Below are 24,848 nucleotides of genomic sequence, written 5' to 3'. Positions count from 1 at the left end.
TGACATGGCGGAAAGGGTCAAGGGGCGGAGTTGAGTCCTGGGCTGCATCAGCAAAGTCCTGTCTGTCCTCTTCCTCCATTAGGGAGTGGCTGCTGGTCGACATTGCTCCAATTAAACTAATTATGTGTAAGTATTTATTAATTGTCGTATATGTAAGTGTCTATGTGTGTAAATGTATACAAATGGTATGTATTTATGTACCAGAAAATGGATGTATATATGTATCAAAATGTAGAAAAAATGGTGACACAATAGGAGTGTGCGTGTCACACTGCTGACTATTTAGGGAAAAAAAGTGAACCCAATATACATTTATATTTTAACAAGACAATTAATAGTTATATACTACTTATTCCCCTTAAAGTGCTTCGCTAAAAACAACGAAAATATGAGCCGCTGATATCAATGATACACTAAGCCCCGCCCCCCGTACGGGCCACCACTCTGTAACAAACGCACCCAAGTTCCCCGGGTGTCTTTGCCACTACGCATTTAAGGAGTCACGGGTGGGATCTGATATTCAGCTGGGAATGATTAATACATTAAATAAACACAAGACATGTATAACTATCAGCCACAAAACGAACAGGCTTATATTTAATATGCCACAAATTAATCCCGCATAGCAAACAACTCCCCCCTCCCGTCCATATAACCCGCCAATTTAAATCAAACACCCACACAACACACTCAATCCCACAGCCCAAAGTTCATACAACACATATATTTCCCCAAAATCCCAAAAGTTACGTACGTGACATGCACGTAGCGTGACATGCACGTACGGGCAAGCGATGAAATGTTTGAAAGCCGCAGCAGTGTACTCACGGTACCGAGACTGCGCATCCAACTCAAAGTCTTCCTAGAAAGAGTCTCTGTTCTCCCGGTTCTCCACAGGCCAATGGAAAGCACACCAAAAATGTCAAAAAGGCGGATTATTCCAAGAAGTGGCTCCGTGGCAAAAAACACTGCGTCTGACAGGTGCTCCAGGTGGTTAGTGACGTCACTTTCCGCTTCCGCCCGGTCTGATAGAACCGGATGCCTTTTATATCCCCACATATTATTTACGTACATATTTAATATTAACATGATTATTAAATACGCCTGTAACAGTTTATAATAAGTAAATGGATGACATAATAAGTATATATATATATTTATTTTCCCAGCTGAGCACAAGTTAACTGTGACTGGCCATTACAAAGTAGCGTATAGCTGGAACTTATATAAGTCAGTAAATTTGCTATGGAAGCGCTAAAAACTACAACAAAGATGGCGGGGAGAAGACGCTGTCGAAGTGGAGGCTTGAAGATGGTCTGTAAAACATAATCAATGCAACATTTGGAACAAAGAACCACCATTACATGTATGTAGACCACAAGGAAGTGTTTTTAAAAAATCCTAATATGACACCTTGAATACATGCAAACCTTTAGTAGACCAGGCCCCTATAGTATTCAGCAGGAAGGAAGTGCTGAGAAGGAGTTGTTTTTGTTCAGTGGAGTATGTTATCCCTGCATGCTCTGTTGAAATGTCCCCCTCCAAGGTTCAGCTGGAGAGAGGCGTGTGTGATTACACCATTTTCTACCTTTCAACTTAACTTAATTTTTGTTGGATGTGAGACTTAATTCCCTGAAGGAAGAAAGGATATTGGGTTTTAAGGAAACAGTACCTGGTCTCACGCCCTTACCCTAGGAAAAAAAGCTGCGAGCAGCGTTGAGGGAGCCCTCGTCCCCCACACCCACCCCTTGCACCTCGGGGCTCACGCGAGCTGGCCGGGACGCATGGCTCAAGCTGTCATTTCCTACCCAATGCCCGACCCACCATCAAAAATTTCTAAAAGATTGGAGCAAGTGGAAAGAAGTTATGACTGTTATTATTTTCCACCACAAGAGGGCGATATTGGTGGGATGAAAGTCATGAGGTCAGGTCCTTCCTAATATCAAGCTACACCCCCCTTCCTCCCCCCAATTCAGGTAGATTGGAGCACGTGGAAGGAAATGATGACCGTTATAATTTTTCACCACAAAAGGGCGATATTGGTGTCGATATCAGCGTGTAGTCCCCAACCATAATGCCTCACATCCGTTTGGAAGGAGATCCGATCATATCAAGTGAAGTAATGACAGTTTGATGGTTGATGGCGAGGAACAGTTCTCGCTGCCAGGCTCCGCCCACTACCAATAGGTACTGACAGATCCAGCACCTTAGGGTTTCATCTTCATCATCATTTGTGCCAATTCTGATCAAGATCCTAGTTGTTGAAGCCAAGTTAAAAATGTTGAAGTTTTTTTGGCGAACCATCAGTGCAAAGTTTGGTGCCATGCCACGCCCACATCGCAGGCAAGATGTATTCAGAATTTATCATCGCTCATCTGTTTAGTATCTGTCTCTGATCATCAAAAGTGAAGTAATGACAGTTTTAATCTGTGATAACCTACGAATAGATGTGGAAATAGTACAGACTGATCTGGCACTTCAAGGGTGACATCATCATCATTTGTACCAGTTATGATCAAGATCTGCATTTTTGGAAACAAATTCTAAAAGTTGGAAGATTTTGTGGCGAACCATCTGATCAAAGTTTGGCGCCCACATCTTACCGCGTAGACACAATTCCTTCGCAATTTATTATCGCTCATCTGTTTAGTTTCTGTCATTTTAATTGCAACTCATTTGGTCAAAGTCCCAAGGAGGAGTTTGTTGAAGCACGACCCCGGTCTTTGGTCTAAGAAATGGCAGACGCATACCAAAATGGCCGACTTCATGTTTGTTTTCAACTATAGATTCTAGAGACTTTTATGTGCGTCTTGTCATGGCAGACGTCTCCAGCAATTGTCTGTTTTTTTCCCCTAGTATTAAAGGGGGTGCTATAGAGCCATTTTTGACATTTTGTGGTCGGTACTACAAAATATAAACAATGTTGCCACACCTGGCGCGTTTGCAAAAATCGGTGCGTGTTCGTCCATGTTAAAGGTTTCAAAAATGGATGCATACCGAAATGGTATGCTTATTTTTAACTATGGGTTCTACAGACTTTTACATGCATTTAGTTATGATAGATGTTTTCAACTAATTTTTCTTGGTGACAGGGGCATTTTTTTTTCAAATTTTCAAGGGGGCGCTACAGAGCCAATTTTGAGATTTCGCATTCAATACCCACAAAATATAACAATTTTCATCGGACCTGACACACTTGCAAAAATTTATTTGTTTTCGTCCATGTTACAGGATTTGAAAATAAGATCAAATTGGGGAAAAAAATTATGCACTGAGCAATTACAATAGGGATCTTGCAGCCTTTGCTGCTCCGCCCCCTATAAATAGATATGAACAAGCACTGACTCATCAGGCACTTCAACGGTGACATCATCATCATTTGTACCAATTATGATCAAGATCTACATTTGTGGAACCGAGCTATAAATGTTAAAAGTTTTGTGGCGAACCATCAGGTCAAAGTTTGGTGGCATGCCCCGCCCACATCTTATCGCGTAGGCAAAATTAATTCACAATTTATCATCGCCCATCTGTTTAGTATCTGTCATTTTAACCGCAACTCATTTGGTCAAAGTTTTTTTTATTTTATTTTATTTTATTTTATTTTATTTTATTTTATTTTATTTTATTTGTATTTTTATTTTAAATTTTTATTTATTTTTATTTTTATTTTTATTTTTATTTTTATTTTTATTTTATTTATTTATTGTTATTTGTTATTTTTAATTATTATTCTTATTATTCTTATTATTTTTTAATTATTATTATTATTTTAGTTTAATCTTATTATTTATTTGTGTGTGGCGTCGCGCGGGTCTCGCTTCCTGTTGGGTGGGGTCCGTGCCCGTGTGGCCCGACCTTGCGCTGTGGGGTCTCTGTTGGTGACTGGATGTGGTGGCGGCGCGGTGCCCGTGTCTGGTCTGGATGCTGGGTCTCGGTTGTTTGGGCGGTGGTGTGTTTGTGCAGGTTTGGGTTGGGGTGGTGGGGTCTTTTGGTGGGGGGGGGGGGGGGGGGGGGCTGGTCTCTGTGATCCTGTTGGCGTGTGGTTGCCGGTCGCTTTGATTTGATTGGGTGGTGCTGGCTTTCTGGGGGTATTGCGGCTGCTGTTTCTGCTGCCGTTTGTTTGTGGTGTGGGCACTCGTGGCTGCTGGGTCTGGTGCAGGGGGTGGCTGATGTTGTGACTGGTGGCAGCACGCGCGCGTGGTGGTTGTCGGGGCTGACAAACTGTGTATATGTATGTATATGTGTATGTGTATGTATGTATGTATATATATGTGTATGTGTATATGTGTGTTTGTATGTGTATGTATATGTATATGTGTGTATGTGTGTATGTGTGTATGTGTGCATGTGTATGTGTATGTGTATGTATATAGGTATGTATATTTCTGGGGGTACGTTCTGGGCCTGCCTGTCAGGTGGGGGTCGGCGCTACTGCATCCGGACTGCGTGTCTGGAGCTCCTGGGTCCCACCGTCCATCCCTTCTGGGTGCCCGTCTTGGTTGGGGCCTACTGGGTCTAGTCCCTGCGTCTACTGTGGTAGCTTGGTGCTGCAAGGTATTCCGAGGTGCTGCGAGTCGGCCAGTTGTTGGGGTAGTGACCTTGTGTGTCAGCATGTCTGTGATCTTCTTTTAATTTTCATTTTTTTTAAATATATTTAATTTTTTAAATTTTGTTATTTTTTAGTATATTTTATTATTAATATTATTATTTATTTTAATTTTTAATTTTTTCCCCCCTACCTCAGGGGGGGACTCGGCGGGGCAGTTGCTGGTTGTTCCATCTCCATTGTTGGGGTCCCTGCGGGTGGGGTGGGTGGTTCCCGTGGCCCCGTGCTGGGTGGTCCTGTGGCGGCCGACTTGGGTTGGGTGGCCGGGGGCTGGCCTCGCCGCGCTCTCCGGGGGTGGGGGTGGGCTCATGGGGGCCCGGTTGCCGGTGGGGCGGGAGCGGTCTTCCCGTCCGGTTGCGGGGTGTCTCCGGGCCCCTCGGGCGGGGCATCCCGCCTTTCTGCCCGTGTGGGGTGTGGTCTCTCGCTGGCTTGGGGTCTGGCTGTCCCCTGCTTTTCTCGTGCCTTGTCCTCTGCCGGGTGCGTCTGTCTGCGTCCTGCTGCTGGCCCTTGTGGGCGGCGTGGTGGGCCGGGCTCTGGGGTTCCTGTCGCTGTCCGGCTTGGCTGCGTGGGGGCGGTGGTCCCTGGTTCCCTGGGCACCACACCTACTGTTTGTGGGTTGGGCTCTCTGGGAGGCTGGGGCCGTACTCTGGCTCCCACACACATTGGGAGTCAAATGTATTGTGCATACAAATTCACATATAATCACATACATACATACACACATACATAGGTACCTACGCTCCCACATACATATACAAATACAGTACATATTTACAAACTCAAAGTTCGTACATCCACACGCACATTCTTTATACAAACATACACATACATACTGTACTTATACATTCACTGTATAAACATACATATACACATACTGTACATATACACTCATTGTACAAACACATATACACATGCTGTACATATACATTCACTGTACAAGCACACATACTGTATACACATACTGTACATATACATTCACTGTACAAACACACACATCCACATACTGTACATATACATTCACTGTACAAACACACATATACACATACTGTACATATACATTCACTGTACAAACACACATATACACATACTGTACATATACAAGTACATATGCACACATACACTCATGCACATAATCACGTTTCATCAAACATATATTAATGTTGTTGCCCTAGTTACCCTAGGGCAACAACATTAATTACTGGGTATAACACATGGCACACTGACAAAGCTTAACCTAGTGTTACTATAACAATCTACAAGGTTAATGTAGGTTGTTTCTCTTTCTTCCCCTCCATTTTTCTGCATTCTTTCGTATCGCAAGTTATCATTATGTATATGTATTGTTGCATTTGAACAACTGTATTGTTGATAATAAAGGTAAAGTATTGGTATTGTTCATTATCAATAGCGCTATTTTTATTGGTATTCGTATTGCTCCATTTTTAGTGTAATAATGCTCATTGTCATTTCTGTATTATTTTCTATTTTCGCTAACTGCTTATTTGCTATTACTTTTACCATCATATTTGTACATGTCGTATTTGCTGATGTTGCTCTATTTTGTTGTTGTTGTTGCGTTTGCTGTTGTTGTTTTTGTCTCTCTGTCTAATCCCCCTCTTGTCCCCACAATTCCCCCCTCTGTCTTCCTTTTTTTCTCTTTCTATCCCCTCCTGCTCTGGCCCGGCTGCACCAAATGATAATATAAATACATTTAATAAAGTCAAATACAAATAAGGCAACAAGAAAAGTATCCTACACTTCTCTTTTGTAAAGTAAATCTGAACAGCCGATATGGGCATCTACATATACTATATGATTTGCCTGAGAAGCTCGACAGGACAAAAAAAAGAAAGAAAAAAAAAAAAAAAAAAAAAGTCCCAAGTAGGAGTTCGTTAAAGACCGACCCCGGTTTTTAGGCCTAAGAAATGGCAGACGCATGTTTTCAACTATGGGTTCTAGAGACTTTTACATGCGCCTTGTCATGACAGACGTCTGCAGCGATTTTCTGCTTTTTTTCCCCAAGTATTAAAGGGAGCGCTATAGAGCCAATTTTGACATTTCGCAGTCGGTACTACAAAATATAAAACATTTTGCCAGACCTGGTGCGCTTGCAAAAATTGGTGCATGTTCGTCCAGGTTAAAGGTTTCATAAATTAAGTGGGACAAAAATATTGCACTGAACAATTCAAATAGGGCTCTCTTAGACTTTGCTGCTCGGGCCTTAAAAATACCCCGTGTTTTGTTTGAAATGAACAGAGGAGTGAAAAGAGGTCAATTGTTTTGCACTGTGACCAAGCCGCAAGGTTTGGAGTGGCTGGATGGATGTGTCACCGGTGGAAAACAAGCCTGTCCCCATGTGGAACGTTCAAGCGTACGGATGTGGCAAAACATTTCATTTAGAACAAATGGTGCACGTTCAAGGAAAAAATATGACCCATTAATGTTGGCACAGTGGAGCCACCCAAGTAGAAGACAGTTCATGGCGGTTGACTTCCAAGTTGATCTCATTTCACAACAAATCAATGAAAAAGTGAAATAACGCATTATAAAAATCATAAACGTTTGCAGACATTCATTCATAACTCTCAACTTTGACTGAATTGTTGCAAAACGTCTTCAGCTGGTCTGTTGTGGATTTGATGTTGTGTTCGGGGCCATTCCTGTTGCATGACCCAGTTTTGGATGAGCTGTTAGCCTCACACTGGAGTCCAAAATACTTTACTACACAAAGGACTTCACGGTCCCCGCAACGTCTGCACAGCTTGAACGTGTGTGTGAGGTTTGTGCTCATTTAGCTCGTCTGTTCAAGTCCCATTTCCGCGAAAGAAATGAGACGCCACTCGTACGCAGTAAACATACTACATAACGGCGTACTACTGTTTGTTACATCACAGTTTTTGGACAGACAATAAGCGGTAAGAAGTAAATGTCACTGTTTATTAAGCTACAATACGTACAATAGTTGCTGTAGTTGGTCATAGGTTGTTGTGATCTGAAATTTTAAAATAAAAACAACATTGCTAATGTAAATGTGAAGTCTGCTTGATGGTGATCTGACACCTAGCTATAGCTGCGAAGTTAGCTAGGCTGACCATACGTCCTCTTTTCCCCGGACATGTCCTCTTTTGCGGGGATGTCCGGGGTGTCCGGGCGGGGTTTCTTAAATGCCTCAAATGTCCGGCATTTTGAGTTAGGGTTGCGTGTACCGGGTATTTTCAATGTACGTCCAGAGTTAAGAAGGGGTTAAATAAAACAAAGTGTGGAGGCGTGCGTGTAACACAGGTGGGAAATATTTCCTCTCATGGCATCCCCTCATATTACCTGCGCCGTTTCCACGTTTAATCTCACGAGTTTAATCTCACGAGTTTAACACACGCGCTCACGTGACCCGCTGCAGCCTATCGCGTGACCCGCTGCAGCCTATCGCGCTCTATATGATCCACCGTCCCAAGATGGCTGCCAGGTGCGGTGGCTAAGCCTGGGCACATCTGAAGCCGGTATGTTTTAAAGTTGTCGTTTGCCTGCATATCGTAAAAACAACCGTCCAACATTTTACAACTAATTGTAAACTTATAGGTGCCGACCATCAGGGCCGAGTTGCGACGAGAGAGTGTTATTAAGCCGAGTTGGTAAGTGAATCTCTTTGCTAATAGTAGCTGCTAGCCGTACCCATGTATTGTCTATGGGCGGTTAGCATCGGCTTTTAATCCCGTTTCCTCCAATGTTTCTGATCCCATTGAATTTATATTTATTTCGAGTCTTTATTTTGGGTACTTACATATGGTGACTGAGTGTTGTGGCGTTTTAAGGCCATGTGCACTTTTTATGCTACGGTAAAGACAATGAATGAACACTGTTACACTCGTCATAGTGACGTCACTGTTATTGTTAATGTTACACCCGTCATAGTGACGTCACTGTTATTTTCTATTGTTTAATATTGTTCATGTTGCACCCGTCATAGTGACAACACTGTGTACTGTCGTGTTTGTTATGTTGTACATACATGGGATGGTTTAATATTGTTAATGTTAGCAGTATTATTGCTAATAATGATAATAATAAGTGCAACTTATTTATTGAAGGTCGAACAATAGATGACTTAATGTTGATGTTTATGTGCGCACATTGATTGAACTCCGGGTCCTGTGTTTACGTAGGCCAGGTCCCTAAGTCTTGGATGGCGAGCTGTAGATAGGCCTTGAGCCCATACTTGCCAACCCTCCCGTTTTTAGCGGGAGAATCCCGGTATTCAGCGCCTCTCCTGACAACCTCCCGGCAGAGATTTTCTCCCGACAAACTCCCGGTATTCAGCCGGAGCTGGAGGCCACGCCCCCTCCAGCTCAATGCGGACCTGAGACTGAGTGGGGACAGCCTGTTCTCACGTCCGCTTTCCCACAATATAAACAGCTTGCCTGCCCAATGAACGGAGAAGTTAAACAAGACAATAATGCCATCTAATGGATAGCTACCGGAACACTGAAATTCAAGTTTTTTTTTTTTTTTTCTATGTAAATAAAATAAATATATATATATATATATATATATATATATATATATATACATATAGATAGAATTAACTGAAAGTCAAGTATTTCATATATATATATATATATATATATATATATATATATATATATATATATATATATATATATATATATATATATATATATATATATATATATATATATATATATATATATATGAAATATATATGAAATACTCGAGTTAGTGAATTCTAGCCCCCCCCCCCTCCCTATATTGGAGGTCTCAAGGTTGGCAAGTATGCTTGAGCCTGAGCCCAAGGATCTCCACCTCTCAACCCCTGAACTCCACCTGCTCTGGTCGGGCCGTTAGGCGGCTTATAGCCGAACCCCTTGCCTTGCACTTCATTACTACTGCACTACTTCATACACACCCTGCCCATAAACTGAACTGTCACTACAAACTGCCATATCCACAACCCCAACCCTGGGACCCCATTTTGAAAATTCCTAGCACCAACACTGCTGTCAGAGGAGAAAAACGCTTTATTTAAATAAATATATTATTTATAAAGCAAGTTCGAGTATCATTGGCAAATTTTCACCTAGTCCCCGCCTTGGCACACATATATGTCCTCTTTTTGGGATTTCAGAATATGGTCAGCCTAAGTTAGCTAGCTTGTATGAGGAGAACATTTAAAAAAACAATAACAAAATCAGAATGATTACTAATGTAAAGTCTAGCTGTTTAATTATTCATTATTTGTAGTAAAGTATGTTTGCTCCTGGTCTAATACCATAGTCTACTCGCTACAGCTGCGTTAGCTAGCTTGTATGACAAGGGATCTTACAATAAAACAACAACAACATTCCAAACATGGCTAATGTAAATTTTGAGCATATACCAGCTGTCTAATCATTCATGAAGTGCAGTAAATTATAGTGAAGTCAGTTTGATGCTAGCCTGATATCATAGCTTAGTAGCTATAGCCGTGCAGGCTTGCTTGTATGACAAGCTATTTCAAAATACAAACATTTAAAACATAGCTAATGTGAATTTTGATTGTAGAAATAGCTGTCTAATCATTCATGGAATTTGGTAAATTATAGTGAAGTCAGTCTGTCCGGTTGACATATTTGCTTACTAGCTACAGCTGCTTTAGCTAGCCCATATGAGAAGCGATTTTAAAATAAAAAAAACATTCTAAACATGGCAAATGTGAAGTTTGAGTGTAGAATAGCTGTCTAATCATTCATGAAATGTACTAAATTATAGTGAAGTCAGTCTGCTGTTAGGTTGACATTGTAGCTTACAAGCTACACCTGTTTTAGCTAGCTTGTATGACGAGCAATTTTACAATACTATTTAAAACATGGCTTATGTAAATTTTGAGCGTAGATTAGCTGTTTAATCATTCATGAAATGTAGTAAATTGTAATGTAGTCAGTTTGCTGCTAGCCTGACATTGTAGTTTACTAGTTACAGCCACGTTAGCTAGCTTGTATTACGAGCGATTATAAAATAACATTTAAAACATGGCTAATGTAAATTTTGAGCTTAGAAAAGCTGTCTAATCATTCATGAAATGTACTAAATTTTAGTGACGTCAGTTTGCTGCTAACCTGACATCGTAGTTTACTCCTTACAGTTAGTTATCTCATATGACCAGCTATTTTAAAACAAAAAAACATTCTAAACATGACAAGATGTAGACAGAAAATGCTTGTCATTACTAAGAAAATGAACTATTCCTATAATTAGTTATAATAATTTGCTTTCTGCTCAGTCTCATAACATTTGGTTATAAGTGGGGTCGGGACCACACTTCGTTTTGAGGGCCAAGCCCTTCTTGTCACTTTGCCTTTCCCTTAGCCTTACAGGAGAATTGTGACACCGCTTGCCTAAGACAAGAAGTAAGGTGGGGAACTGGACTTCTGCCTCATTTACCCTGGCATGTTCAATAATGTGTGAGTGAGTCAAATGACTTATTTGCACTGAACTTCTCTAACATCATTATTTCCATTGCAGTAACTTGACCTGACTTTTCCACAGAGCCCAGTCCAAAAAAAAAAGTTTTAATGGTTGAACTTTAAAAACAGCTGTGAAAATTGAAAACATTTTAAAGAAAAATATTGTTTTTTTCATTTCAAAGATTAGCCAGCAGGCGGAAGATCAAACTACTCAATTAACCCTGCAACATTTCAGCATCCAAGAATATAAATTGTCGTCACCCTTTAGAACCTTCAACGCGCCAACATCCATCTTTGAACGTTTGCAAATGCGACATTTCCACCGTCCTGCATGTTTCATGGTTATGGACGAATCAATACGAGCGTTATTGCGACTAATGGGCTTGGGGAATCTAGTATTCGAGACATCACACAAATATTGACCTCCTTCATGCGAATTCACGAGTCATTTACTGGGAACAGGATGATACAAGACGGCGTGCGACACTGATATCAGTCTTATCACTTTGCTGTCTCCTAATCCCGCTTGAAGAGAGCTCCTGATATCAGACGCATGGAGATGAATCTGGGGGGAAAAAACAGAAAGCAGACTAAAAAGCATCAAATGACAGTTTTCATCAAGTATCACGAGTGCAAAAAGACTTCTTCGTGTGGAGCAAAGCAACAAATAGGATGGATGACATCAGTCCACATTCATTTCTATCCAACAGGCCTTGTTCCACCACAGGAACTTTTACCAGGGTAAATAAAGTTCCACCAAAAACTTCCCGGGTAGATTTAGTTCCACAGGAAGTATATATATAATGTAGTATATATATATATATATCTATATGTATATGTATATATATATATATATATATATATATATATATATATATATATATATATATATATATATATATATATATATATATATATAATGTAGCAACAGACACCTTCATAACAATATGTAATATGTACAATATACACACTGCATGTATATATATATATATATATATATATATATATATATATATATATATATATATATATACATATACATATATATATATATATATATATATATATATATATATATATATATATATATATATACATATACATATACATATATATATATATACATATACATATACATATATATATATATATATATATATATATATATATATATATATATATATATATATATATACATATACATATACATATATATATACATATATATATATATATATATATATATATATATATATATATATATATATATATATATATATATATATATATATATATATATATATATATATATATATATATATATATATATATAATGTATTAACACACATTCATAACAATGTGTAATATGTACAATATACACACTGCAAGTATATACATATATAATGTAGTAACAGAAACCTGCACAACAATATGTAATATGTATAATATACACACTGCAAGTATATATATATATATATATATATATATATATATATATATATATATATATATATATATATATATATATATATATATATATATATATATATATATATATATAATGTAGTAACAGACACCTTCATACCAATATGTATTATGTACAATATACACACTTCAAGTATTTATATAGTGTAGTAACAGACACCTTCATAATATGTACTATGTACAATATACACGTGCAAGTATATACAAAAATGTAGTAACAGACACCTTCATAACAATATGTAATATGTTTTATATACACACTGCAAGTATAAATAAAATGTATTAGCAGACACCTTCATAACAAAATGTAATATGTACAATATAAACACTGCAAGTATATACTGTATACAAAATTAGAGATGTTTGAAAGCATTTATCCGCCGATAATATCAGCAGCCCGATATTATCGGCCGATAAATGCTTTAAAATGTAATATCGGAAATTATCGGTATCGGTTTCAAAAAGTAAAACGCCGCTGTACGGAGTGGTACACGGACATAGGGAGAAGTACAGAGCGCCAACAAACCTTAAAGGCACTGCCTTTGCGTGCCGACCGAATCACACAATATCTACGGCTTTTCACACAAACAATGAATGTAAGGCATACTTGGTCAACAGCCATACAGGTCACACTGACGGTGCCTGTATAAACAACTTTAACACTGTTACAAATATGCGCCACACCGTGAACCCACACCAAACAAGAATGACAAACACATTTCGAGAGAACATCCGCACCGTAATACAACATAAACACAACAGAACAAATACCCAGAACCCCTTGCAGCACTAATTCTTCCGGGACGCTACAATATACACCCCCCAATACCCCCTACGCAAAACCCTGCCCACCTCAACCTCCTCATGTTCTCTCAGGGAGAGCATGTCCCAGATTCCAAGCTGCTGTTTTGAGGCATGTTAAAAAAAATAATGGACTTTGTGACTTCAATAATAAATATGGCAGTGCCATGTTGGCATTTTTTTCCATAACTTGAGTTGAATTATTTTGTAAAACCTTGTTACATTATTTAATGCATCCAGCGGGGCATCACAACAAAATTAGGCATAATAATGTGTTAATTCCACGACTGTATATATCGGTAATTAAGATTTGGACACTATCGGAATATCGGATATAGGCAAAAAAGCCATTATCGGACATCTCTATACAATATAGTAAAAGACTCCTTCATAACAATATGTAATATGTACAATATACACACTGGAAGTATGTATATAATGTAGTAACAGACACCTTCATAACAATATGTAATATGTTTTGTATACACACTGCAAGTTTATATATAATGTAGTAACAGACTCCTTCATAACAATATATAATATGTACAATATACATACTGCAAGTATATGTATAATGTAGTAACAGACACCTTAATAACAATATGTAATATATACAATATTTACAAAATGTTTAATCATTGACTGACTTCCTCGGTGCATTTCTTTCCGTTTCATTAGTAGCGCTTTTCCGACTTTTGGCAACAAATGTGTGCTCCTACTTCCGGGATGAAACACGCAAGTGTGTTCTAATCATGGCAGATTTGATACCAAACAATGAAAACGACTATTTTTGGACCAATGAGGTTTCACAACCTTGTCTTTTTGAAGCTGAATATACAGAGGATGAACCGGTGCTTATAGAAGCGAGCAAGAAGAAAGACTGAGACGTTAGAGCAGACAAAAGTCGAGATATTGAGGTGAAAGTCACTCGAAGCTGCAAAATGTGGAAATTGAAGCCAAGCTATTACGACATAAATGGAGTGCTTACCCAAATAAACAGGAAAAAAAATGTCCCCGGCCAGCTGGACCAAACAGACAACTGTCCATCAAGTGAGTCACTTTAGTATTGATCATGATACACGCAGCACATCATGTGTGTTATTACAACAACAGTACATACACTGTCTGGCTAGCTGTGCACAAACAAAACATGAAATAATACTTTACAGATCCTGTAATATGATTGTTTGTGTTTTTCACTCAGTACAGATTGGTGTCTTAACACACTGTGTTGTGCATTACAAAATCTGTAATGCACAACAACGTAGCTAGCTGTTACGGCTAATACCGTTGCACGCCAATGTGTTAGTCCATCCATCCATCCATTTTCTACCGCTTATTCCCTTCGGGGTCGCGGGGGGCGCTGGAGCCTATCTCAGCTACAATCGGGCGGGAGGCAGGGTACACCCTGGACAAGTCGCCACCTCATCACAGGGCCAACACACATAGACAAACAATATTCACACTCACATTCACACACCAGGGCCAATTTGCTAGAAAAATAGTTTTTCAGTGTTCACTCTTACATTAACAATTTTACTACAACCTGGTTATTATACAGGTTACAGAACGTAAATGAAATATTGTTGACGTTTTTTTTTTAACGCATTTTTAAAGTGATTTAGAGGTGGGATTGATTGCTAACATTAGTTGCATTGCTAGCTACCATGAACGAGACGATTTTTACATGTTAAAATGCCAAAAAAAAACATCTCATAATGATGGTGAACGATCAACGATCAACATTCACAAAAAAGTGCAGTTAGTGAGATAAACGCTGACATTTATTCTTGATGTATTGTTAATTACAGATTAAATGTACCATAAGGACTTACCAGACCCTCATGAATTTATCATTTACTGACTTTCTGATTGTTGGACCCTGCGGACAAAAGATTGATTTTTTAGGTCAAATTCAGTACATTTTGTTTTGTGTTATATTGCTTTGTATTTCATTTACTTACACTTTAGTAAAATAAATATGACCTAATATAGTAAACCATTCATCCATACTGTACGTCCGATTTGTATAAACTACCTGAACTGTGAAATGCGGTGGAAACACAAACCACACGCTTTTACAGGAACCTATAGTCACAGGAACTAAAAGGTTCCAGGAACCTAAAGTTCCTGAACTTTTATTGGAAAAAGGCCTAATGTTGCTCACCATACTGGAACAGTTCACATTGACTTTTAAATTAGAAATGTGGTTGGTCACTTGTACCCACAAGCGTGCGCCATTCCTGCGATTGGTATTATCAGATAAGGAAAGTGGAGGGACTTATAACAAAAGGTTTCTTTTAGAGCATTGAAAAAGAGTTATACAGCCCTCTGTTTTTGCCAATTCCTTTAGATTATGTGGGAGACTTCCTGTCACATCCCAAATTAATAATAACAAACTAATTAACCCTTGTGTAATGTTCATATTGTTGTTACTCAGCCAGCGTTTGTGGGTCTGATGGACCCGTTGCATTTGCTTTTAATGCCTCACAATCAAACACTTTTATGTTCAAATACTGAACAGATGTTTACCTTATCCCAATAAACATCTGTTCAGTATTTTAACATAAAAGTGTTTGATTGTGAGGCATTAAAAGTCACACAATGCAACGGGTCCATCAGCTTCAAGGGTTGGAATTGGGGGTTAAATCACCAAAAATTATTCCCGGGCGCAGCACCGCTGCTGCCCACTGCTCCCCTCACCTCCCAGGGGGTGGAACAAGGGGATGGGTCAAATGCAGAGGACAAATTTCACCACACCTAGTGTGTGTGTGACAATCATTGGTACTTTAACTTTAACTTAACCCACAAACGCTGGCTGAGTAACAACAATATGAACGTTGCACGGAAAATTTCTCTGCCAGTTTCTGCATCCCACAGGGATTCTTCTTTTGTGTTTCTGCACCTGCGGTTCCCACAGAAGGTTGCAACATTGTTTGTCAACACTGTCTGCTCTCATTTTCTCGCACATTTGACCCTCTGATGTTCTGTGTACCTACACTTTGTCCTCCTCCTTTTAGGCCTGCAATGTGTGTGTGTGTATGTGTGTGTGTGTGTGTGTGTGTGTGTGTGTGTGTGTGTGGTACACAGAACATCAATTTCCACACTTCTATTAGCCCCGGGTCCAGTGGACCCGGACATCTTATATGTAATAGAAATGTGTAGGGGGGGTGTATGGTGTGTGGTCCTTAAATATGTATTCTCATATATGTTCTTCACAGAAAATGATCCAAAGTCAGTGAGTCTCAGTTTGAAAAATTAATTAATTGTATAATTTTTCTTTTAATAAAAAATTAAAACAGGTCCCACAGACCCGAACACCACACAAGATTGTGATGTTTTTGTGTGGATATCAAACACTTAGAAAGGGGAACTACACTTTTTGACGGATTTTGCCTATCATTCACAATCCCTACTTAAGAACACATTTATATTTATTTATGCATTCTAACTTATAAAATACAGCAAGTAAGAGGTGGCTAACAATGCAGTAAAGAGAAGTACACTATTGCGCCCTAGAAGCCCTCTAAAAACATCCAAAAACCGCCAATAATACGCCATTTACATCTCGTGACCTGGATATTAACCATGTATTAGCAATATTGTTTTTATAAATGCTAACGCAGACAAACTATTTTTAGCCGAGCCATGATCACAGAGCGCTAACTGGCTTATGCTGCTATATTGACATATTGAGCTGCTGCATTGCCTCTGAGTTAGTGACAGTTAATTCTAGATTATAAATCATGCCTCTCACCTGGATAGTAGAAGGTTGTGGACATTATCATTATCGTTTTCCCAGGATGCAGACGGAAACTCCGGAGGCATTCTGGGAAAACGACTCCACGCAGTAAAATGCGACCACGACGTGACAGAAGACAGCCAGCAGCATACAGTTTTCCCGCAGCGGATTTTGACGAGCTTGACGAGAGTATGTGGATGGTGCTAAAGGTGATGGAAGCGGAGACGCTCCGCTATTCACCCGAGGAGACCAAGAACATGATGTGGGATCCCGGAGGTTCGCTGGTTCCTATCAACTCCATTTGGCTTGGGGACATCGCCACAACGCCATACTGGACGCGCCAGCGAAGACGGAAGCCATCCAAGAAGGTTTCGACTCGCTGTCAGGACGCGCCGACCCCTCAAGCTCCTCTTCCGGACCGAAGCAAGCCACAAACAGCCCAGTCGTAATCCAATTCATCACTTCGCCAAACATTTTACTGTCTGAGCTGTTAGCCAAATGGATACCCGCGCCGAGGACGTCACTCCATCTGCGCCTTCCGATGTCGTCACTCTGCCGACGCAGTATAATGATGTCAGGGAGCAAGATTTTTTTCAAGACAATTCTGTCAGCTTGTGGACCCCGACTTAAACAAGTTGAAAAACTTATTCGGGTGTTACCATTTAGTGGTCAATTGTACAGAATATGTACTTCACTGTGCAACCTACTAATAAAAGTCTCAATCAATCAATCAATCAGCTTCCCACTAAGGACAATCACATGACTTTAGCTGACTACCAGAACTTTTTTTTACAGACTCGATCACCAGGTCAGTCCCTGCCATCCAGGACTCAAGCTCCGCCCCCAATGACTCTGGCCCCGCCCCCAATGACTCTGGCTCTGCCCACTTCACAGGCTTTTCCTTCCTGTTCTCCTCTACAATCTCCTGTTGGGAGTAGAAATGGACTTTATGGACTATCAAGAAAGGAGGAAAAGTCTACCCACCTCCTAACCTTCCCCCTCCCATCCTTGGCGTCTGTACCTGCCTGCCTCTCCACCAACGGGGGCGCTGTTGGCTTCGGATCCACTTATATATATATATATATATATATATATATATATATATATATATATGTATATATATATATATATATATATATATATATATATATATATATATATATATATATATATATATATATATATATATATATACACACTACCGTTCAAAAGTTTGGGGTCACATTGAAATGTCCTTATTTTTGAAGGAAAAGCACTGTACTTTTCAATGAAGATATCTTTAAACTAGTCTTAACTTTAAAGAAATACACTCTATACATTGCTAATGTGGTAAATGACTATTCTAGCTGCAAATGTCTGGTTTTTGGTGCAATATCTACATTGGTGTATAGAGGCCCATTTCCAGCAACTATCACTCCAGTGTTCTAATGGTACATTGTGTTTGCTCATTGGCTCAGAAGGCTAATTGATGATTAGAAAACCCTTGTGCAATCATGTTCACACATCTGAAAACAGTTTAGCTCGTTACAGAAGCTACAAAACTGACCTTCCTTTGAGCAGATTGAGTTTCTGGAGCATCACATTTGTGGGGTCAATTAAACGTTCAAAATGGCCAGAAAAAGAGAACTTTCATCTGAAACTCGACAGTCTATTCTTGTTCTTAGAAATGAAGGCTATGCCACAAAATTGTTTGGGTGACCCCAAACTTTTGAACGGTATATATATATATATATATATATATATATATATATATATATATATATATATATATATATATACAGAGTCGCGATCAAAAGTTTACATACACTTGTAAAGAACATAATGTCATGGCTGTCTTGAGTTTCCAATTGTTTCTACAACTCTTATTTTTTTGTGACAGAGTGATTTGTAGCACATACTTGTTGGTCACAAAAAACATTCATGTAGTTTGGTTCTTTTATGAATTTATTATGGGTCTACTGAACATGTGACCAAATCTGCTGGGTCAAAAGTATACATACAGCAATGTTAATATTTGGTTACATGTCCCTTGGCAGGTTTCACTGCAATAAGGCGCTTTTGGTAGCCATCCACAAGCTTCTGGCAAGCTTCTGGTTAGATTTTTGACCACTTCTCTTGACAAAATTGGTGCAGTTCAGCTAAATGTTTTGGTTTTCTGACATGTGGACAGCATTGTCCACATGTTTAAGACAAGACTTTGGGAAGGCCATTCTAAAACCTTAATTCTAGCCTGATTTAGCCATTCCTTTAACACTTTTGACGTGTGTTTGAGGTCATTGTCCTGTTGGAACACCCAACTGAGCCCAAGACCCAACATACGGGCTGATGATTTTAGGTTGTCCTGAATAATTTTGAGGTAATCCGCCTTTTTCGTTGTCCCATTTACTCTCTGTAAAGCACCAGTTACATTGGCAGCAAAACAGGTCCAGTGCATAATTCTACCACCACCATGCTTGATGGTAGGAATGGTGTTCTTGGGATTAAAGAGAGTCACCTTTTCTCCTCCAAACATATTGCTGGGTATTGTGGCCATACAGCTCAATTTTTGTATCATCTGACCACAGAACTTTCCTCCAGAAGGTCCTATCTTTGTCCATGTGATGTCAGATGAAACAAAAATGTATATGGGGACGGCGTGGTGAAGTTGGTAGAGTGGCCGTGCCATCAATCGGACGGTTGCTGGTTACTGGTGTTCAATCCCCATCTTCTACCATCCTAGTCACGTCCGTTGTGTCCTTGGGCAAGACACTTCACCCTTGCTCCTGATGGCTGCTGGTTAGCGCCTTGCATGGCAGCTCCCGCCATCAGTGTGTGAATGGGCGAATATGGAAATACTGTCAAAGCACTTTGAGTACCTTGAAAGTAGAAAAGCGCTAGACAAGTATAACCCATTTATCATTTATATACATACATATATATATATATATATGTATATATATATATATATATATATATATATATATATATATATATATATATATATATATATATATATATATATATATATATATATATATATTGTAACCTCAGGGTTACAATATATATTATATTGGTTTTGAAAATGTAAAAATTATAAATAAAATAAATAAAATAAATCTAATGCAAATGCTTTATTTTTTACGGTGCAGCCTTCAGCGGGAAAAGTTTGCACCTCCCCTTTTTTTTTAGACTTTGATCATTTTGGGCATTAGGATTGTTGTGTAGGTGTAACACGCTTTGTTGCCTCATATCTTGTTGAGTCTTCCTTTACGAGCAAATTTGCCGCATAACTGAGGCTTTGTGGACATTATTTCCACTCCGTATCTCTAATGAAAGCCAAGGAAAAGAAGGAGCTCAGGCCCAAAATCCAGGATTACGTGGGTTACCCAAATTCCCTCAGAGAGGCCTTTTGGTGAGAAGGATCGCTTAGAGTGGGGGCGGGTTTTTTTCTTCCACGTGGAATTGGATTGTTTTTTCTTTTCCGCCCTTCTTTCAGGCTTTGTGCGACCCTGGCATAATGGCCTCTCCTGTCACAAGGCTGTCCGACGTCATTAATTTGACTCTCCCGCCATGTTCTCCGTGCTATACGTTCTATACGCTTTTCAGCGTGTCACGTCTCTCTCCGTCCCTCTTCCCGTCTTTTCAAAGCGCTGCTGGAGGGCCTTTTTCAGGGAACAGCAAGCAAGAGTAGGGGCCCGGACAAAAGGGTTCCGACCTGCGCCGTCTTTCAAAAAAAGAAAAAACTGTACTAGAGGGACGAGGTCTTTGCATGAATTACAGAAAAAGTCTCCAATAGAAGGAGGTGGAACTGAGACGGGATCAGAACACCCGACAGGTCACCTGAAATTCCTGCACCCTCCCAGGACATTCCAGACGCCATGAAAGCCAGCGGACGGGAGGACGAGTGTGTTTTTGTCTATTGGCACACGGGGAGGCCCAGAAGATATAAGCCCACCCCCTGCTGGCCCTTCTCTTTTCACCAAGTGACAAGGAAGGCCTCTCCATCTCAAACGGCTCCTGGAGGGCCAAGATGGAGCTGTCGTCTTCGCAATACACAACTCTGAATTTCGGGGGCCGGGGGAGACAAAACCGTTTGACTCAGGAGAGACCTGTGAAGAGGTCTTGGAGGGAGAAGTAGGTCCTTGTCGTACGTGTCTCGCAAACACAAGGAGACGCACGACCTTGAAGTTGATAGCAGAATCAAAAATGACTCTGAATCAATCGATCAATGCGTTCTAACAATGTACCGTAAATTCCGTACTGTAAGCGGCTACTTTTTTCCTGTGCTTTGAATCCTTATAAAACGGTGCGGCTAAAATATGGATTATTTCTTCGCTGACCACCATAATACAGATTGTTTTAAAAAAAAGCAAGCAAATACACTGAAAAGGTGTTATTGTTTGTACTGTGGCACCATCTTTTGCTCACTGCAGGTGCTTCAATACCCTTGTGTTCAGACTGAACTTTGAGCTGGAAGTAGAAGTGCTGTTCAATTTTCTAGCCGTCCATGGCATTTATACGCGTATGGATGTTTCCTTCATCATTACATATAACTAAAACAATACTTACTTACTAAACCGTCCCATGTGTGATGTCGGTAGGAGTGTTTTCATGCATATTTGTACGCGCTAATGTAATGAAGCTAGCGTGATTAGCATTAGCTAACATGCTACCACGTTTACGAGTGTCTGTGTTAGTATTATTAATTTAATTTACAACGGCATTCTTTTTGTACTGTTTTGGTTTCACAAATTCCTCAGTAAATCCACCAAGACGTCACTGTGGAGTTATTGAGTCTGTTTAGCTGATTGGAGAGCTAGCTTGCAGAGCTATTGGGTCCATGGCGATGAATTCTGTTTTGTTTCATCAGCCGTTTTACTACCCTGTTACAGACAAACAATTAAGTTATGTAAATAAACATTTACGAAATACGTGTAAATAACTCATTTCCCAACGTATATATCTGCGTCTTATAGTCCGGTGCGGCTAATATATGGATAAATATACCGGTACGCTCTATAGTCCTGAAAATACTGTAGTTAATGGGGAGTCATCTTTTTCCTCTTGAAAAAAAAAACCTCCTACAATGCTCCATTTACATGCAGAGACCTGCATATTGACCAAGCTACAGCAACATTGTTATTGTACGAGCTAACACAGAGGAACTATCATTAAAGGACAACATACTGTACTGACTGAGAAACAAGAACATTCATACAAACTATTATGACTAGGCAACCAAATCATCTGTATCTTAGGGCTGTCACAATAACAGCCCCCCTTAAATCAGTAGTCGATACCATGATTTTTGATACTTCAATAATAAAAACTGAACCCATGTACTTTTAAATTCACAACTTTATAGTAAATTGTGTCCAAGTGTCAAGTTTTTAAAACCACGTTGCTTTAACTAGGACTGGGCGATAAGGCCGAAAACTGTATCATTATATACGTGTTCTATATCGGTCGATACCCATAATTATTGATATTTTTTATGACCTATATAATAAATACAATGAGAAAAATAAATAAAATAATTGGAAAGTAACTTCCTTTAATTATAATCTCTCAGAGATCAAGGCAGAAAACGGTAAAATCACATTGCACACTTAAAATGAAGGAATATGTAAGAAAATAGTGCAAAGTTTGAAAATGTAAACATAGAGAAACCTGAGAAGAACTATTTTCTGCAGGTTTAGTGGCAGGAAGTTACAGCTGTGCTCTAAAGGGTGAGCGTGGCTAAGGTGGTGTGGAACCTAGCATCCTTCACAAAACCTTTACGGTCCCTTTGAAAAAAATCCAAAAACCGAAGGCGTCTCCACTCGCCGCTGCAACAAGCGCCATCCAACCTCAAACCACAGCGGCCCAGAACAAAGGCCTTCGAGAAAAAAGACTACCAACTGAAATGCACACAGGCTCAGAACTTTGATAGCAGACACCGGGCCACACAAAAGCCCGAGCTGAGGGCTGGACAGTCAGTATGGATACCTCCCTCAAAACAAACAGCTACAGTGATCAGGAAAGCCGACACGCCATGCTCCTATGTGGTCGACACTGGAACAGAGGAGGTGAGGAGAAACAGGGCTCACCCTCGGGCTGTCCCTGAGCCACAGCTCCAGCCACAGTCGGCTCCACAAGAGCCACCAACCCCAAAAAAGGAACACAGAACAGAGAGGGAAGCAACACCAGGTGCACCAATCAGAGAGCAGGTAACCCAGACACCGAAAGCAAGAGATGCTCCAAGACAGCAGGTAAAGCCACCGGGGTGGCTTAAAGGCTATGTCTCGTGAAAGGACAGGACATGACGAAACACATCTTGTGTAATGTTGAAGCCTAAAAAAAAAAAAAAAAAAAAAAAGGCAATTACAGTTTGACTGTAAGTTGTTTTGTTTTCTTTCTCAGGGAGAAATGAGAATGGTAAGGAATTTGTTATGCAATTCTCATACATAATGCCTTTATAGGGTGTTAGGTTGATTCATTATAAATGGTGATGCTTATATATAAATACATTGCAATGATTGTTCATTCCTTCTTGTACATTGGAGAAGGGGAGATGTAGTGGATGTACCTTATGGGCATCTGTAGTTGTGTATGTATGTTTGGGTCATGCGCAGTTGGTTCAGTAAAGTCGACACCACTGAAGTGGACAGCCGTGTGTGCGTCACTGATTTCTACAACTCCCACTGATCAGTGATCACTTCCTGTGTTGCTCGGTTACCAGAGAGCTAGTGCCTTTGTTCTTGCAACTAACCTTGCTTCCCAGAAGAAAGAAAAAAAGATTGGATATTTAATCAAACGCATTGTATATTGCTATCAATTACGTGTCGACATCGATATATATATATTGATATCGTTTTATCGCACAACCCTAGCTTCAACATCTCTTTGCACATAATTTAAATATCAGTACCAGCTGCCTTGTGGTACTGATATTTATATATACAATTTAAAAACTTCCATGGTTTCACTTTCATTTGTTCATGAGCAAGGGCTTTACAGGCATAAGGTCAATCCCCATGACCTGCATTGTTAGCTGCCTCTTGCTAGCAGTTGTTTGCTATTTACAACACACAGAAAAGAGAAAGATGTGTGTTCTTGTCTCACATAAGGATTGTGGATTATAGGCAAAATTTTAATATGAAGGACCATTTTATTTGTGATTAAAAGCTCGCCCACTCGGCACAAACGACGATAGAAGTTGTTCTCAAACTAGACGTGAAAGGGTCCATCTTGTGGCACACCAAAGCATCACCTAATCAAATATTCAAACACAGTGTTACTGTTCAAACAATGTGTAATTTTAGACTGGCCAAAATATTCAATATACTTGTTAAATAAAATCTCTGCCTTATTTTTAATGAACACTTCGGCCTACTACGCTACTGTATTTTAATGTTTGTCATTATGGTGGTACTTCGGAGAGCCGAGTGTTTTCTGAGGTGGGACTTGGTAAAAAAAAGTTTGACGACCACTGGACTCGAGGGTCAGGAAGTACATGTTAGCATTTTAACATGTTAGCGTGCCTCGTTTTACACGCTGCCATGTTTTTAACACCTATTTGCTTTTTGGTGTTAGGTTTTTTTAACACCTGCCTTCATTTCTTTACACAGGAAGTAAACAAAGTTGAAATGACAAAACGTAAGCAAACAGAATATTGTAGGAGTCAAGTGCATATTGATATCATCGTCATGTGCTGACTTCTGTTGGTGGACAACCCCTAAATACTTGTTCAGTGAAACACAAGTACACTCAAGTACTCCGGCAGGACCATACG

Source organism: Entelurus aequoreus, linkage group LG07 (genome assembly GCF_033978785.1).
Source record: "Entelurus aequoreus isolate RoL-2023_Sb linkage group LG07, RoL_Eaeq_v1.1, whole genome shotgun sequence".
Classification (NCBI taxonomy): Eukaryota; Metazoa; Chordata; class Actinopteri; order Syngnathiformes; family Syngnathidae; genus Entelurus; species Entelurus aequoreus.
This window is presented reverse-complemented; position numbering follows the sequence as displayed.